At 49.9% G+C, this 10,694-nt stretch overlaps 1 pseudogene; it reads left to right on the top strand.

Moving 5' to 3' along the window:
• The first annotated feature begins 1,154 nt into the window (after positions 1 to 1,154).
• Positions 1,155 to 10,694, top strand: part of LOC127923176 (protein CLEC16A-like) — a 106,299-nt pseudogene continuing 96,759 nt past the window's right edge.

Raw genomic sequence — 10,694 nt, 5'->3', positions numbered from 1 at the left:
CTCTCTCCTCCTCTCTCCTCATCTCCTCATCTCTCCTCCTCTCTCCTCCTCCTCTAGATTACCTGCTGTCCAACAACCCGTCAACTTCCCATCATATAACCTGCTGTTCTCCATCATCTGTGTTCTCCTCATCTCTCTCCTCTCTCTCTCCTCCTCTCTCCCTCATCTCTCCTCCTCCTCTAGATTACCTGCTGTCCAACAACCCGTCAGCTCCTCCCCATCATATAACTGTGTTCTCCTCCTCTCCTCTCTCCTCATCTCTCTCCTCTCTCCTCCTCTCTCCTCCTCTCTCCTCCTCTCTCCTCCTCTCTCCTCTCTCCTCCTCTCTCCTCATCTCTCCTCCTCCTCTAGATTACCTGCTGTCCAACAACCACGCTCAACTCCATCATATAACTGTGTTCTCCTCCTCTCTCCTCCTCTCTCCTCCTCTCCCTCTCTCTCCTCCTCTCTCCTCCTCTCTCCTCCTCCTCTAGATTACCTGCTGTCCAACAACCACGTCAACTCCCATCATATAACTGTGTTCTCCTCCTCTCTCCTCCTCTCTCCTCTCTCTCATCTCTCCTCATCTCTCCTCCTCTCTCCTCCTCTCTCCTCCTCTCTCTCTCATCTCTCCTCCTCCTCTAGATTACCTGCTGTCCAACAACCACGCTCAACTCCTCCCATCATATAACTGTGTTCTCCTCCTCTCTCCTCTCTCCTCATCTCTCCCTCTCTCCTCCTCTCTCCTCCTCTCTCCTCCTCTCTCCTCCTCTCTCCTCTCTCCTCTCTCTCCTCATCTCTCTCCTCCTCCTCTAGATTACCTGCTGTCCAACAACCACGCAACTCCCATCATATAACTGTGTTCTCCTCATCTCTCCTCATCTCTCCTCCTCTCTCCTCCTCTCTCCTCCTCTCTCCTCATCTCTCCTCCTCCTCTAGATTACCTGCTGTCCAACAACCACGTCAACTCCCATCATATAACTGTGTTCTCCTCATCTCTCCTCCTCTCTCCTCCTCTCTCCTCCTCTCTCCTCCTCCTCTAGATTACCTGCTGTCCAACAACCACGTCAACTCCCATCATATAACTGTGTTCTCCTCATCTCTCCTCCTCTCTCCTCCTCTCTCCTCCTCTCTCCTCATCTCTCTCCTCCTCTCTCCTCCTCTCTCTCCTCTCTCCTCCTCCTCTAGATTACCTGCTGTCCAACAACCACGTCAACTCCCATCATATAACTGTGTTCTCCTCCTCTCTCCTCCTCTCTCCTCCTCTCTCCTCTCTCCTCCTCTCTCCTCCTCTCTCCTCCTCCTCTAGATTACCTGCTGTCCAACAACCACGTCAACTCCCATCATATAACTGTGTTCTCCTCCTCTCCTCCTCTCTCCTCCTCTCTCCTCCTCTCTCCTCCTCTCTCCTCCTCTCTCCTCCTCCTCTAGATTACCTGCTGTCCAACAACCACGTCAACTCCATCATCGTTCACAAGTTTGACTTCTCAGACGAGGAGATCATGGCCTATTACATCTCCTTCCTGAAGACCCTGTCACTCAAACTGAACAACCACACCGTGCACTTCTTCTATAACGAGGTGAGGTGACTGGGGGGCTGGACAACCACACCGGAGGTGAGGGGGGACTGGGGGGCTGGACAACCACACCGTGCACTTCTTCTATAACGAGGTGAGGGTGGGGGCTGGACAAACCACACCGTGCACTGGGGGGGGGACTGGACAAACCACACCGTGCACTTCTTCTATAACGAGGTGGGGGGACTGGGGGGCTGGACAACCACACCGTGCACTTCTTCTATAACGAGGTGGGGGGTGGGGGGGGGTGCACTTCTTCTATAACGAGGTGGGGAACTGGACAACCACACCGTGCACTTCTTCTATAACGAGGTGAGGGGTGGGGGACTGGGGGGCTGGACAACCACACCGTGCACTTCTTCTATAACGAGGTGAGGGGTGGGGGGACTGGGGGGCTGGACAACCACACCGTGCACTTCTTCTATAACGAGGTGGGGGGCTGGACAACCACACCGTGCACTTCTTCTATAACGAGGTGGGGGGGAACTGGACAACCACACCGTGCACTTCTTCTATAACGAGGTGAGGGGTGGGGGGACTGGGGGGCTGGACAACCACACCGTGCACTTCTTCTATAACGAGGTGAGGGGTGGGGGGACTGGGGGGCTGGACAACCACACCGTGCACTTCTTCTATAACGAGGTGGGGGGCTGGACAACCACACCGTGCACTTCTTCTATAACGAGGTGAGGGTGGGTGGGGGGCTGGACAACCACACCGTGCACTTCTTCTATAACGAGGTGAGGGGGGGACTGGACAACCACACCGTGCACTTCTTCTATAACGAGGTGAGGGGTGGGGGGACTGGGGGGCTGGACAACCACACCGTGCACTTCTTCTATAACGAGGTGAGGGGTGGGGGGGACTGGGGGCTGGACAACCACACCGTGCACTTCTTCTATAACGAGGTGAGGGGCGGGGGGGGCTGGACAACCACACCGTACACTTCTTCTATAACGAGGTGAGGGGGGCTGGACAACCACACCGTCCACTTCTTCTATAACGAGGTGAGGGGTGGGGGGGGACTGGACAACCACACCGTGCACTTCTTCTATAACGAGGTGAGGGGCGGGGGGGGGCTGGACAACCACACCGTACACTTCTTCTATAACGAGGTGAGGGGGCTGGACAACCACACCGTCCACTTCTTCTATAACGAGGTGAGGGGTGGGGGGGGACTGGACAACCACACCGTGCACTTCTTCTATAACGAGGTGAGGGGTGGGGGACTGGGGGGCTGGACAACCACACCGTACACTTCTTCTATAACGAGGTGAGGGGGGCTGGACAACCACACCGTCCACTTCTTCTATAACGAGGTGAGGGGTGGGGGGGGACTGGACAACCACACCGTGCACTTCTTCTATAACGAGGTGAGGGGTGGGGGGGACTGGGGGGCTGGACAACCACACCGTACACTTCTTCTATAACGAGGTGAGGGGGGGACTGGACAACTACCAACTACCGCCCTATATCTGGAATGAGGGGCCATAATGTAGTGTCCTATATCTGGAATGAGGGGCCATAATGTAGTGCCCTATATCTGGAATGAGGGGCCATAATGTAGGGCCCTATATCTGGAATGAGGGGCCATAATGTAGTGCCCTATATCTGGAATGAGGGGCCATAATGTAGTGCCCTATATCTGGAATGAGGGGCCATAATGTAGTGCCCTATATCTGGAATGAGGGACCATAATGTAGTGCCCTATATCTGGAATGAGGGCCATAATGTAGTGCCCTATATCTGGAATGAGGGGCCATAATGTAGTGCCCTATATCTGGAATGAGGGGCCATAATGTAGTGCCCTATATCTGGAATGAGGGACCATAATGTAGTGCCCTATATCTGGAATGAGGGGCCATAATGTAGTGCCCTATATAGGTAATGAGGGGCCATAATGTAGGGCCCTATATCTGGAATGAGGGGCCATAATGTAGTGCCCTATATCTAGAATGAGGGGCCATAATGTAGTGCCCTATATCTGGAATGAGGGGCCATAATGTAGTGCCCTATATAGGTAATGAGGGGCCATAATGTAGGGCCCTATATCTGGAACGAGGGGCCATAATGTAGTGCCCTATAGAGAATGAGGGGCCATAATGTAGTGCCCTATATAGGTAATGAGGGGCCATAATGTAGTGCCCTATATCTGGAATGAGGGCCATAATGTAGGGCCCTATATAGGTAATGAGGGGCCATAATGTAGTGCCCTATATCTGGAATGAGGGGCCATAATGTAGTGCCCTATATCTGGAATGAGGGGCCATAATGTAGTGCCCTATATCTGGAATGAGGGGCCATAATGTAGTGCCCTATATAGGGAATGAGGGCCATAATGTAGTGCCCTATATCTGGAATGAGGGGCCATAATGTAGTGCCCTATATCTGGAATGAGGGGCCATAATGTAGTGCCCTATATCTGGAATGAGGGGCCATAATGTAGTGCCCTATATCTGGAATGAGGGCCATAATGTAGTGCCCTATATCTGGAATGAGGGACCATAATGTAGTGCCCTATATCTGGAATGAGGGGCCATAATGTAGTGCCCTATATCGGGAATGAGGGCCATAATGTAGTGCCCTATAGGGAATGAGGGGCCACAATGTAGGGGCCCTATATAGGGAATGAGGGGCCATAATGTAGTGCCCTATATCTGGAATGAGGGGCCATAATGTAGTGCCCTATATCTGGAATGAGGGGGCCACAATGTAGGGCCCTATATAGGGAATGAGGGGCCATAATGTAGTGCCCTATATCTGGAATGAGGGCCATAATGTAGTGCCCTATATCTGGAATGAGGGCCACAATGTAGGGCCCTATATAGGGAATGAGGGGCCACAATGTAGGGCCCTATATAGGGAATGAGGGGCCATAATGTAGTGCCCTATAGGTAATGAGGGGCCATAATGTAGGGCCCTATATCGGGAATGAGGGACCGTAATGTAGGGCCCTATATAGGGAATGAGGGGCCATAATGTAGGGCCCTATATAGGGAATGAGGGACCATAATGTAGTGCCCTATATAGGGAATGAGGGACCGTAATGTAGGGCCCTATATAGGAAAGAGCGACCATAATGTCATTCCCTATATAGTGAATGAGGGACCGTAATGTAGGGCCCTCTATAGGGAATGAGGGGCCATAATGTAGGGCCCTATATAGGGCACGAGGGGCCTTTTGGGACACGACCTTTGCGATTGACCTTTGTTTTTCAGCACTCGACCTTTGGCTTCTGTGTATGGGGTAAAGTTATTGGTGTACTGTCGATGGTAGCTCCTCTCTTCGCCCAATTCCCCCTCTCTTCCTGAAGTGTGCACTTGACCATTTGCCCGTCGTGGATTTAAAAGCATCGGATGGAGTTTCCCTCCCATTTTGTTAAATCCACGATGGGAAGTGTACAATGGTACACTTTTGGGGAGGGAAGTGGATATTTGGGGCTTCAAGCCTTGGAATCTGGGCTTAATACTCCTCTGTTCCTGTGACCTCTCTAGCTGATCCATGACGTTTAACTTCTGACCCTGGCTGTGATTGGCTGGAGGTCTCAGGAACCCCAAAGAGATCAGCTGCCTGTAGACCTGCTATAACAACCGGCCACCTAATGCCTGCTGAACGAACACTAGGTTTTAATCCTACGTTGTATTAAGTCACTACAGTATGTTGAAGTAGGCTGGGAAAGTGCTTGAACTTCCCCCAAAAAAAATAACAGGATTCCAGGTTTCCTGCTTATTCCATTCTGTTTCCAGCTATCTGAAGTTCTGTGAATCTAGCTGCTACTAGAATTAGAAGCAGGGTAAGCCCTATAACTAACTACAGCACGTTGCCCTATAACTAACTACAGCACGTTGCCCTATAACTAACTACAGCACGCTGCCCTATAACTAACTACAGCACGTTGCCCTATAACTAACTACAGCACGTTGCCCTATAACTAACTACAGCACGTTGCCCTATAACTAACTACAGCACGTTGCCCTATAACTAACTACAGCACGTTGCCCTATAACTAACTACAGCACGTTGCCCTATAACTAACTACAGCACGTTGCCCTATAACTAACTACAGCACGTTGCCCTATAACTAACTACAGCACGTTGCCCTGTAACTAACTACAGCACGTTGCCCTGTAACTAACGACAGCACGTTGCCCTATAACTAACTACAGCACGCTGCCCTATAACTAACTACAGCACGTTGCCCTATAACTAACTACAGCACGTTGCCCTATAACTACAGCACGCTGCCCTATAACTAACTACAGCACCTTGCCCTATAACTAACTACAGCAACTTGCCCTATAACTAACTACAGCACGTTGCCCTATAACTAACTACAGCACGTTGCCTTTAACTAACTACAACATGCTGCCCTATAACTAACTACAGCATGTTGGTAAGGGCCTAGTCCCTAGGAGGTAAGGGTTAAGGGCCAAGTCCCTAGGAGGTAAGGGTTAAGGGCCAAGTCCCTAGGAGGTAGGGTTAAGGGCCAAGTCCCCTAGGAGGTAAGGGTTAAGGGCCAAGTCCCCTAGGAGGTAAGGGTTAAGGGCCAAGTCCCCTAGGAGGTAAGGGTTAAGGGCCAAGTCCCCTAGGAGGTAAGGGTTAAGGGCCAAGTCCCTAGGAGGTAACTGGTAAGGGCCAAGTCCCCTAGGAGGTAACTGGTAAGGGCCAAGTCCCCTAGGAGGTAAGGGTTAAGGGCCAAGTCCCTAGGAGGTAAGGGTTAAGGGCCAAGTCCCTAGGAGGTAAGGGTTAAGGGCCAAGTCCCCTAGGAGGTAAGGGTTAAGGGCCAAGTCCCTAGGAGGTAAGGGTTAAGGGCCAAGTCCCCTAGGAGGTAACTGGTAAGGGCCAAGTCCCCTAGGAGGTAACTGGTAAGGGCCAAGTCCCTAGGAGGTAAGGGTTAAGGGCCAAGTCCCCTAGGAGGTAAGGGTTAAGGGCCTAGTCCCCTAGGAGGTAAGGGTTAAGGGCCTAGTGCCCTAGGAGGTAATGGGTAAGGGCCTAGTCCCTAGGTAGTAGTGGTTAAGGGCCTAGTCCCTAGGGGGTAGGGGTAGGGCCTAGTCCCCTAGGGGGTAACGGGTAAGGTCTAGTCCCTAGGTAGTAGTGGTTAAGGGCCTAGTCCCTAGGGGGTAGGGGTAAGGGCCTAGTCCCTAGGTAGTAGTGGTTAAGGGCCTAGTCCCCTAGGGGTAAGGGGCTAGGGGTCTCTGGTAGTGTGGTCTCTCTGTGCCCAACAGTGGTGCGGTGCTGAGCTCACTGGCGCCCCCTCTCTGTCTCCCAACACACAGCACACTAATGATTTTGCCCTGTACACCGAGGCCATTAAGTTCTTCAACCACCCAGAGAGCATGGTCCGTATCGCAGTCAGAACCATCACACTGAACGTCTACAAGGGTGAGTCACACACACACACACACACACACACACACACACACACACACACACACACACACACACACACACACACACACACACACACACACAGCAGCTACTAGGGGCTGAAACCCCTGGGTGCTCGGAGCCCTGGGTGCTCGGGGCTCTGGGTGCTCGGGGCCCTGGGTGCTCAGGGCCCTTGGTGCTCAGGGCCCTGTCTGTCTGTCTGTCTGTCTGTCTGTCTGTCTGTCTGTCTGTCTGTCTGTCTGTCTGTTCACATTTAACCAGAGTCTGTCTGTCTGTTCACATTTAGCTGTGTGGGTCATGTAGCTGTGTGGGTCATGTAGCTGTGTGGGTTATGTAGCTGTGTGGGTTATATGTAGTTGTGTGGGTTGTGTAGCTGTGTGGGTTATATGTAGTTGTGTGGGTTATATGTAGCTGTGTGGGTTATATGTAGCTGTGTGGGTTATATGTAGCTGTGTGAGTTATATGTAGCTGTGTGAGTTATATGTAGCTGTGTGGGTTATATGTAGCTGTGTGGGTTATATGTAGCTGTGTGGGTTGTGTGGGTTGTGTAGCTGTGTGGGTTGTGTAGCTGTGTGGGTTGTGTGTAGCTGTGTGGGTTGTGTGTAGCTGTGTGGGTTGTGTGTAGCTGTGTGGGTTATGTGTAGCTGTGTGGGTTATGTAGCTGTGTGGGTTATATGTAGCTGTGCTTTACTGTTTAGTCCTGTTAGACACTACACAGCTACCTGACTACCCAGGAGTCTGTTAGACACTACACAGCTACCTGACTACCCAGGAGTCTGTTAGATACTACACAGCTACCTGACTACCCAGGAGTCTGTTAGATACTACACAGCTACCTGACTACCCAGGAGCCCTGCTGTTAGACACTACACAGCTACCTGACTACCCAGGAGCCCTGCTGTTAGACACTACACAGCTACCTGACTACCCAGGAGCCCTGCTGTTAGACACTACACAGCTACCTGACTACCCAGGAGTCTGTTAGACACTACACAGCTACCTGACTACCCATGAGTCTGTTAGACACTACACAGCTACCTGACTACCCAGGAGCCTCTTAGACACTACACAGCTACCTGACTACCCAGGAGCCTCTTAGACACTACACAGGTACCTGACTACCCAGGAGCCTCTTAGACACTACACAGCTACCTGACGACCGTTAACCTTGTGTATGCTCTCTCCCTCCCCTCCCTCTCACCATCCCGTATCCCTTCCCTCCCTCTTCCTCCTCTCTCTCCTCTTCCTCCTCCTCTCTCCTCTTCCTCCTCTCTCTCCTCTTCCTCCTCTCTCTCCTCTCCCTCCTCTTCCTCCTCTCCCTCCTCTTCCTCCTCTCTCTCTCCTCTCCCTCCTCTCCCTCCTCTCTCCCCCTCCTCTTCCTCCTCTCTCTCATCTCCCTCCTCTCTCTCCCTCCTCTTCCTCCTCTCTCTCCTCTCCCTCCTCTCTCTCCCTCCTCTTCCTCCTCTTCTCTCCCTCTCCCTCCTCTCCCTCCTCTTCCTCCTCTCTCTCTCTCTCCTCTTCCTCCTCTCCTCTTCTCTCCCTCTCTCCTTCTCTTTCTCTCCTCTTCCTTCCCTTCCTCCTCTCCCCATCTCCTCCTCATCTCATCCTCCTCCCCCATCTCCCCATCTCCTCCTCTCCTCTTCCTCCTCTCACTCTTACCTCCCGTGGGCCTAACTCCAGTCTCATGTAAGTCTAATTAATAAATGCACCTCACTGAATGTGTTTGTGTGTGTATATATAGTAATCATTAATGTTATTAATTATATTATTGACTTGGGTTTATCATTTAAATGTGTAAACTGACCTGCCTGCTTTTTTGTTGGTTTCTGTGTAATTCAAACCCATCGTTTCAAGTCAACTGTTATAATACTGATATATAGTTATAATAGACATTTTCTAAGAGGTGAAACATTCCTGAATTGTTTTCAACGCCGAGCCTCTGAACAACTCCGTTCAACCGTTCACGATGAGTAATTCAGAATGGTACGATGAAGCATGTCTTCTTCGTGAGGACTGGAGTTTGGAGGACTGGAGTTTGGAGGACTGGAGTTTGGCCTACCGTGATGACCCATTGTCAGAAACCAGAGTTGGTAGTCCTCCATATCGGTCTCTTTTCACAGTAGAGTCCTTCATATCAGTCTCTTTTGAGAGTAGAGTCCTCTATATCAGTCTCAGAGTAGAGTCCTTCATATCAGTCTCTTTTCAGAGTAGAGTCTTTCATATCAGTCTCTTTTGAGAGTAGAGTCCTCTATATCAGTCTCAGAGTAGAGTCCTTCATATCAGTCTCTTTTCAGAGTAGAGTCCTCTATATCAGTCTCAGAGTAGAGTCCTTCATATCAGTCTCTTTTCAGAGTAGAGTCTTTCATATCAGTCTCTTTTCAGGTAGAGTCCTCCATATCAGTCTCTTTTCAGAGTAGAGTCCTCCCTATCAGTCTCTTTTCAGAGTAGAGTCCTCCATATCAGTCTCTTTTTAGAGTAGAGTCCTCCCTATCAGTCTCTTTTTAGAGTAGAGTCCTCCACGTCAGTCTCTTTTTAGAGTAGAGTCCTCCACATCAGTCTCTTTTTAGAGTAGAGTCCTCCACATCAGTCTCTTTTTAGAGTAGAGTCCTCCACATCAGTCTCTTTTTAGAGTAGAGTCCTCCACATCAGTCTCTTTTTAGAGTAGAGTCCTCCACATCAGTCTCTTTTTAGAGTAGAGTCCTCCACATAAGTCTCTTTTTAGAGTAGAGTCCTCCACATAAGTCTCTTTTTAGAGTAGAGTCCTCCACATAAGTCTCTTTTTAGAGTAGAGTCCTCCACATAAGTCTCTTTTTAGAGTAGAGTCCTCCACATAAGTCTCTTTTTAGAGTAGAGTCCTCCACATAAGTCTCTTTTTAGAGTAGAGTCCTCCACATCAGTCTCTTTTAGAGTAGAGTCCTCTACATCAGTCTCTTTTTAGAGTAGAGTCCTCTACATCAGTCTCTTTTTAGAGTAGAGTCCTCCATATCAGTCTCTTTTCAGAGTAGAGTCCTCTATATCAGTCTCAGAGTAGAGTCCTTCATATCAGTCTCTTTTCAGAGTAGAGTCTTTCATATCAGTCTCTTTTCAGAGTAGAGTCCTCCATATCAGTCTCTTTTCAGAGTAGAGTCCTCCATATCAGTCTCTTTTCAGAGTAGAGTCCTCCATATCAGTCTCTTTTCAGAGTAGAGTCCTCCATATCAGTCTCTTTTCAGAGTAGAGTCCTCCACGTCAGTCTCTTTTTAGAGTAGAGTCCTCCACGTCAGTCTCTTTTTAGAGTAGAGTCCTCCACGTCAGTCTCTTTTTAGAGTAGAGTCCTCCACATCAGTCTCTTTTTAGAGTAGAGTCCTCCACATCAGTCTCTTTTTAGAGTAGAGTCCTCCACATAAGTCTCTTTTTAGAGTAGAGTCCTCCACATCAGTCTCTTTTTTAGAGTAGAGTCCTCCACATCAGTCTCTTTTTAGAGTAGAGTCCTCCACATCAGTCTCTTTTTAGAGTAGAGTCCTCCACATCAGTCTCTTTTTAGAGTAGAGTCCTCCACATCAGTCTCTTTTTAGAGTAGAGTCCTCCACATCAGTCTCTTTTTAGAGTAGAGTCCTCCACATCAGTCTCTTTTTAGAGTAGAGTCCTCCACATCAGTCTCTTTTTAGAGTAGAGTCCTCCACATCAGTCTCTTTTTAGAGTAGAGTCCTCCACATCAGTCTCTTTTTAGAGTAGAGTCCTCCACATCAGTCTCTTTTTAGAGTAGAGTCC

The sequence above is a fragment of the Oncorhynchus keta genome, unplaced genomic scaffold (assembly GCF_023373465.1).
Source record: "Oncorhynchus keta strain PuntledgeMale-10-30-2019 unplaced genomic scaffold, Oket_V2 Un_contig_2867_pilon_pilon, whole genome shotgun sequence".
In the NCBI taxonomy this organism is placed as follows: domain Eukaryota; kingdom Metazoa; phylum Chordata; class Actinopteri; order Salmoniformes; family Salmonidae; genus Oncorhynchus; species Oncorhynchus keta.
The sequence above is the reverse complement of the archived record's forward strand: the minus strand, read 5'-3'. Positions and strand labels throughout refer to the sequence as shown.